This window comes from Gavialis gangeticus, unplaced genomic scaffold (genome assembly GCF_001723915.1).
Source record: "Gavialis gangeticus isolate Ggan-Ray unplaced genomic scaffold, GavGan_comp1, whole genome shotgun sequence".
NCBI classification, from domain to species: domain Eukaryota; kingdom Metazoa; phylum Chordata; order Crocodylia; family Gavialidae; genus Gavialis; species Gavialis gangeticus.
The window spans coordinates 39,264,593-39,271,659 of NW_017729032.1; the positions used below are offsets into that span (position 1 = coordinate 39,264,593).

At 46.2% G+C, this 7,067-nt stretch overlaps 1 protein-coding gene and 1 long non-coding RNA gene across 7 annotated transcripts in view; one reads left to right on the top strand and one right to left on the bottom strand.

Annotated features, from left to right (window-relative positions):
* Window positions 1-7,067, bottom strand: part of CRYL1 (crystallin lambda 1) — a 120,777-nt gene that overhangs the window by 105,181 nt on the left and 8,529 nt on the right. The gene's annotated exons all lie outside the window — the stretch shown is intronic.
* LOC109302918 overlaps window positions 1-7,067 on the top strand; it is a 44,085-nt gene that overhangs the window by 31,052 nt on the left and 5,966 nt on the right. For 2 of the 5 annotated variants that reach the window (XR_002098962.1, XR_002098960.1), the window contains one exon: window positions 3,431-3,514. The exons of 1 other annotated variant lie outside the window; for it this stretch is intronic. This is a non-coding gene — a long non-coding RNA (uncharacterized LOC109302918). Of the gene's footprint in view, window positions 1-3,430; window positions 3,515-4,042; window positions 4,125-4,181; window positions 4,768-7,067 lie in introns of those variants that run through there. 2 more of the 5 variants (XR_002098964.1, XR_002098963.1) reach the window with 2 other exon arrangements.

The window sequence follows — 7,067 nt, forward strand, 5'->3', positions numbered from 1 at the left end:
CGAGATCCCCTCTCAGCCTTCTCTTGTGGAGGCTGAACAGATTCAGGTCCTGTAGCCTCTCCTCATAGGGCCTGCCCTGCTGCCCCCTGATCCTGCTAGTGGCCTTCCTTTGGACCCTCTCAATGCTGTCCACATCCCTCCTCAAGTGCGGCACCCAGAACTGGATGCAGTACTCCAACTGCAGCCTGACCAATGTTGCATAGAGGGGGAGGATCACCTCCTTGGACCTGCTCGTGATGCATCTGTGGATGCATGACAAGGTGCGGTTAGCCTTCCTGACTGCATCTTCATATTGGCGGCCCATGTTCATCTTGGAATCAATAGTGACTCCAAGATCCCTTCTGCCTCTGTGCTGACAAGAAGGGGTTCTCTCTCTCTCTAGGTGCAGTACCTTGCACTTGTCAGTATTGAATCCCATCCTGTTCTTATCGACCCACACCAGTAACCTGTCCAGATCTAGTTGTAGCCTGTCCCTCCCTTCTATCGTGCTCACTTCTCCCCGCATCTTCTCTCCACACCTTCCCGCCTCCCTACCTTGCCAACATGACAAATTCTGTGCACATGGTGCCTGCTCCAGGATTCACACTGCATAGGGTACCTGGAGGCACCGTATCCAGCATGGGGCCTGAACTGACTGAAGCAGGTATCATGTATGGTCTGCATTCTGGTCTAATTGCAGCAGGCACTGTGCATCCTGGGCCATACATGGGGCTGGTCCAGCACAAGTCTTGTATATGGCATGGGTCAACAGACCCAGAAGCACACTGGGGCCTAGATGACAGGGCTCCACGGGTCAGATCCAGCCTGTGGGCTGTATCTTTGACACCCTTGCTCTAAAGCATTAACTAGCTGTCACTGTCAGACAGGACACTGGGATAGATGGATCTGCAGTCCGACCCAAGAAACCACTTATGTTTTTAAAGAGAATGTTGTATTACCGCAGAAATTCTCTTGCTAATGATTAATATTTACTTTACTAGTCTGTCAAATGGATTATGTTCTGGGGCACAAAATAACTAACCCAATTAAGTAAGAATAGCGTTCAGTTACTGGTTTTAATAGTTTGCTATTTTGTATCTTCTAAAATTTTAGTTATGGGGGAGGGGGATTTTTCTACTAATACTATCTTTCCTTTTCCTCAAGATAACAAGTCCCCAAATAGTACAGATTTGAAGCAGCACTCACTTCCCATAAGACAACCCCAAACATATGAAGAACGACTACTGTGTAAAATTTCTCAGCATGTATCATGGCAGTGCCAACATGGATATCTCAATTCTCACACTAGCTCTTACCAGAGCACCTGCAGAGGACTCCACCCTAAAGAATTTCTCAGGAGATGCTTGTTGGCTAGCATATAGCAAGAACAGCAGCAGCAGCAGCTAAAGCAGTGTTCAACAGCATCAGGAGTCAGAGTTACATTTCTCAGTGTCACGTCCCTTCAAGGATTTAGAGGACTGGAGGAAGTCAAAGGAACAGCTCTGGAGAGCAAACTATGTTTGCTATGGGATCTCAGAAAGCTCTCTACTTATTTGGATTTGGAGAATGGAGGAAGGAGTGGCGGAAAGGAACAAATGCAAGAAAACATTTTTTATTTTGTCAATGATTTTCAAAGAAAATCAAAAGCATAAAATCAGTACAACAAAACCTCAGTAGTATCTTGAGTGATGATAAAATATCAAATTTGTCTGGACACTAATATCAATGAATTGGACAACCAGGGATTGATTGTATATCTATTACTCCATCTTGCCTCTATATCATTAAGAAGCGGTAAGAGTACAATTTTGCAAGTTGGCCACATTAGGAGAATTCCCACCTGCAAGAACACAGACCATTATGCCTATATTTTTATTTCAGACAGCTTCCTAAAACAGTGTACCTATTTCCCCACACAATTCATTTTTTCCACTACATTAATGTAAAACAAAATTTGTTGTAAAGAACACATGAATCAGTGACCTAAGGGTGAGTTGGGGAAATGCATGTCAGCACAAGCAAGTTGTAGGATTAAATCAGGAAAAAGGTACTTATTTGTTCTTCTAACTCCCCTAACTTTAAACTTTAGCATACTGTACTCATAAACCAAGGCTATTACTTGCAGGAAAGGAATTTAATGAATGGCAAAAAGTTCAACTTAACACAGAGTTCAGGAGACTTTAGCAAGCACTATGCTTTAGAATTGTTCATTAATTCCCATCAACAGAGCAGTTCTCGGTTGTCCTATCATAGCAAGTCCTCAATAAGACAGCTCCTAGTATTAGTTCTAGCTGGGTGTGTGTTGTTTTTAAAAAGTGTCCCTCCACTTCTCACTTGCTGTGTCAGGGCTTTAACTTCCCTGTGCTTGTCAACAGTTAGATGGGTAGGAAATCTGTCATGCATAGTTATGTCTTAGTAAACTTATCCCTGTTTCTGGGGTCTGTTGCATGTGTTCTCTCCACTAACAACACCAAGTTTCAACACTTCTTACTGTAGCCTCAGGTTCCATGATTCTAACAATTATTTCTTGGCATACAAGTAATCTGTTATTCAAAACACTTCCCACAAGGTATACCAGTATTTTAAAATTTCAGTTACTAATACTGTTACTGTGTCAACTTTATTGATATCCTACTTTCCCTTCAATCTCCTCTCCCGTCACAGACAACCAAGATAGAAATGTCTATTTTGTACATACAGACATGGAACTAAACTCAGCTATGGAAGATTTGTGAAATCCCTTAAGTGTTTGCAACCTAGTTCTCTCAGTTTCCCCTCTAATCGTACTAAAAATTAAGTAATGGTTAATAATTCCTCCCCCTTTCAAAAATAATTTGAAAGCTGAACTCATTCCTTAAAAACCACTGTCCCATGGTAAAAGGGATGATCTGGGAACTCTATTCTTTCAACACATTCAAATTTCTTCCAACTGTTTTAAGCAGTTACATACATTAATTTAATGGCACGTGGATGAACAGATGTTTGATTTAATGGCTATAGTGGAACAAGTCCATGTAAAATGTTAAATCCTGGTGTCGTCCCAATGGGTTTTTTTTCTAAACTATCCTAAAGGGAGATAAGGAGATCTAAAAGCACTAGTTTTATAAAGCAGAAGTAGGCGTCTTTGTTTTGCAGGAAACACATATAACAGCTGCTCCTTTCCTTTCTTCCTTGGGGGAACTATCATGCAGCGAGAGGATCAAATCCCTACATCTGCATCCAAAAACAGAGACAGATTAGTGATTCTCAACAAGGGTGATAGGCGCTACAAGAACCTTTCAAAGATAGTGTGGCATGGGAATCACTGCCACACCCAAGTAAAAGTTCCCCACATACACAATGTAGTCAGATGAGGAATGGCTGTGGTACACACATGCTTCTGCCTCCATTAGGGTTATCTGCTCAGCCTAAGAGAAGGTGTTTCTGACTGTTTTGTCTCTGCCCTTCCCAGTCCAACCCTGCATGGCATCTCCCAAACTGGACCAAGAAGGGCTGAGGCAAGAGCAGGTGTTTCTGCCAGCTTTCAGCTTATGAGGTAACCTATGAGGAGTATATGTATGTTATAGCCTTTCCTGGTCAGGCTGTGCACAAGGCACATGGGGCACCCTAGCTGAGGCAGTGACAGCAGCACCACCACTGTTGAGAAACACTGAGATAAGCTGAGGCAGCACAACAGTGGTTCTCGTTATGGGTACCACCAAATTCAGAAGTTGTGGAGAGGTGTCCTGAGTTTAAGCTCAGAAATGCCTCTGCTCTATAGATGTACAGCAGGGCTGTCAACCATATAGCTTGCAGGTTAGATTTGGGCCATGGAGCCTCTCTATCCAGCCCATAGGCTACTAGAGGACACCAAAAGTTGGACTCTTTGGCACCACTGGGTATAGCTATCAGCAGTAATCCAAGCTTGCTATGCTGGATGCTAGGTTTTGCCACTTCTACCCCTGCCGGACACTGCACTGGCCGCCACTGCCATCAGATCCTGCACTGCATGCCTCTACCCCCACCAGACACTGAGCTCCTGCTGCCCCCACTCCTACTGGATCTTCCACGTTGTCCCTACCAGACCCTGTGCTCCATCTGCTGCTGGACCCTACAGCGCCCCAGTAACCAGACCCTCCACCACCCCCATGGGAACCCTGCATGGCTGATACTGTGGACCCCACACTGCTGCTGTGGCCACTGCAACAACCTTCATGCCCCAGGTTGGATCCAGCCAGGAAGAAGCCCCATGGTTCAGATCCCTTCCATGTCCAAAGGTGGGTTTGATGACCTTGCTATACACGATAAGCCACATCAGTAACTCAGCATGATTTACAGCAGGGAGTCTTTTATAAACTCAACACAGTAAGAGCTCTTATGCTAATAATGCACATTTTAATCAGGAAACCTGCCAGCTGACATACCTGTATTACTTGTTCTCCATCCTAACCACATAGTGCTTACCTGTAACTCATTAAGCTATTTGCTTTGATTAAAAATACACTACATCAGGTGGTTTCATAAGTTCTAATTATATACGTACAGGTATATAATTAGTTACAAAATAGCTTTTTGAAAGGTGTTGCCTTTCATGTCAGAGTGCCTTGAAGATCAAGCCTTACAGGAAAGGGGACTTAAAAAACCCCAAATACATGCACACAAGCACATGCACATACACTCCTAACTCGTCTTCTCTGTCATTCATCCTATAAGCTTCTCATTTCTGACCCTGAAGTCCTTGCGTGAAGTCCTGACTCCATTAAAGTCAAGGAAGTCAGTGTAGTCAGCACATCACTCCTGCTTTTTCTGATGATCCTGTAGGTAAATGGCAGATACCACATGTCCCAAACTTGTGACCCTAATGCCATGAGCTGGGGTTCTGCAGCTCTAAAAATGGATGTTGCTTGGTTTTATAAACATGCCATTCACTCAGCCTAACAATTCTGTAGAAGGAGGAGTTCTAACTAAGAGACACTGAATCACACGGGAGCACAAAGAAAATAAAATCAAATAAAAAGGATCAGAAATGCCAGGTTCCCTCCTCATTGCTCCAAATGGCCAATGGGGAAGCAGGAGAAATCTGAGGTGGATATGGCTACAGAGATGACAAAGAGAGACAGGGAAGGGATGAAGAAATAGCTTCAGCCTCATCCATAGCATCAAACAGTGCTGCAAGAAGCCATGAAATAGTTATGGTAACTAGGGGTGTACTGATAGAGATTTAGCGGGCTGATACGATCGCCAATTTTTAAGGAGGCATATTGGCCGATACTGATCCAATTTCCAATACACAGCCCTGCAGCTTGAAGAGCTGTGTCCAGCTGGTAAGTCAGTTGTGGTGAAAAGAGAAGGGGGAGGGAAGGGGCAGGGGGGCGCAGATCAAGGGCCCTGCAGTGAGAGAGGAGTGGGGCTGGGGCAGGCGCTTGCCCAGATGGGGCAGGGCAGGGTCGGGCGCTGGACGGAGCCGCAACTCGCCCAGGGGGTGCAGGGAGGGTAGAAGTAGCCGCTGCTGCTGCGTGCACCCCAGGAGGGCACAAGGGGAAGGGGGCATGTAACCCCAGAACTGTGCAGGGTGGGTTGGGCTGTGGGTGTGGGCTGAGGCCAGGGTTGCACCAGGCTCTTCCTGGCGGGGGCTGGGCGGGCAGCACTGGCACTGGAAGCAGGGCTATGGAGGCAAAATTTGCCATAGCCCGCCCAATAGTCTCCTCTCCCAGCACCACTACCACCTGCCCCGAGTGCAGCTCCAGCCCACTCCCCACACGCTGGGAAGAGTCCCGGCCCTGGCGGCAGCTGCCTCCAGTGGCAGCCCACCCCACCCATGTCCCATGCAAATCCAGGGTCACACGCCACTCCCCGTGCCCTCCTGGGGTGCACAGAACAGCAAGAGCCACCCTTCTTCCCACGCCCTCCAGACAAGCTGAGGCTCCATCCCGCACCCCGCCCCACCCCAGCTGGGCAGCACCTGCCCCAGCTCCACACCTTCATCACAGGGACTTTGATCTGCACCCCCGACACCTCTTCCCTCCCCCCTCCTCTTCCCCCGTAACAGACTTACCAGCTGGACGTGGCTCACCAAGCTGCTGGGCTGTGCTCCTTGCTGCCTACATCCTGCACCGCAGCTGCGTGCATGCACAGGCATTTATCAGCCAAATTATCGGCCACATCAGGCCGATTTCCAATACAGTCAATATTCTTTATATCAGTGCTGAGCCAAAATTGGACCGATGTACTGGTGCACCTCTAATGATTGCACAATATATGGTCTCACCAGCAAGTGTGAAGCTACATCACAAACCTCCCCAAGAGTGGGCTTTTTTGTCCATTCAATATGCACATCAACAGCAAAGAGAGGCAATATGTCCCCTAGCAGAAGCAAACCTCTAATCACTGCCCACACCACATGCCACTACGAACCCAGGCACAGTACTAGCCAGTTAGGTCTCTGTGATAGACAGGCATGTCCTAAAAAGCACAGAGTAGAAGAATCTGCAACAGCTCTGGCCTCAGAGGAGTCACCGAGCACATTTTCTCTGTTGTGGACCCTGTTCATACTGGGCTGCCTCAGAGGTATTCCACTACAACCCTTTTTGGGGACTACTTACTTTTCCCACATAGGCCAGCTGTGTCAGCTCAGCCTACACTTCACCATGGAAGGAACCACTTGTTATCTTGAGGGGGAACATCTGGCTCATGGTCTGTCAGTGCTACTACACAAGACATTGACTGCACGGTAGCCTAATACTGCGCAGTAGCATATCACAGCACTAACAATACTAATACACTACTGCACAGTATTATTAGGCTACTGCGCAGTAGCATCACTTAAAAAATATTTGCTGGTGCTATTGCTCAGTAACTCCAGTTACTGTACATTTATTTAGTTCTTGTATAAGCAAGTACTAAATAAATGTGCAGTAACATCTTTTGTAGACGTGCCCTGTAATAAGCAAAGCACACAGAATTAAGTTCTGCATAGCTCCAATGTGACAACGTATGTGAGTGTAAAGTTTTAATTATGCCTCCACTGGTATAAAGACTAAATTATGACTAGCCTCTTTAAAACGTCTTTCTTGAGCTTTTAAAATTTTCATCATAACCAGCCAGTAAAT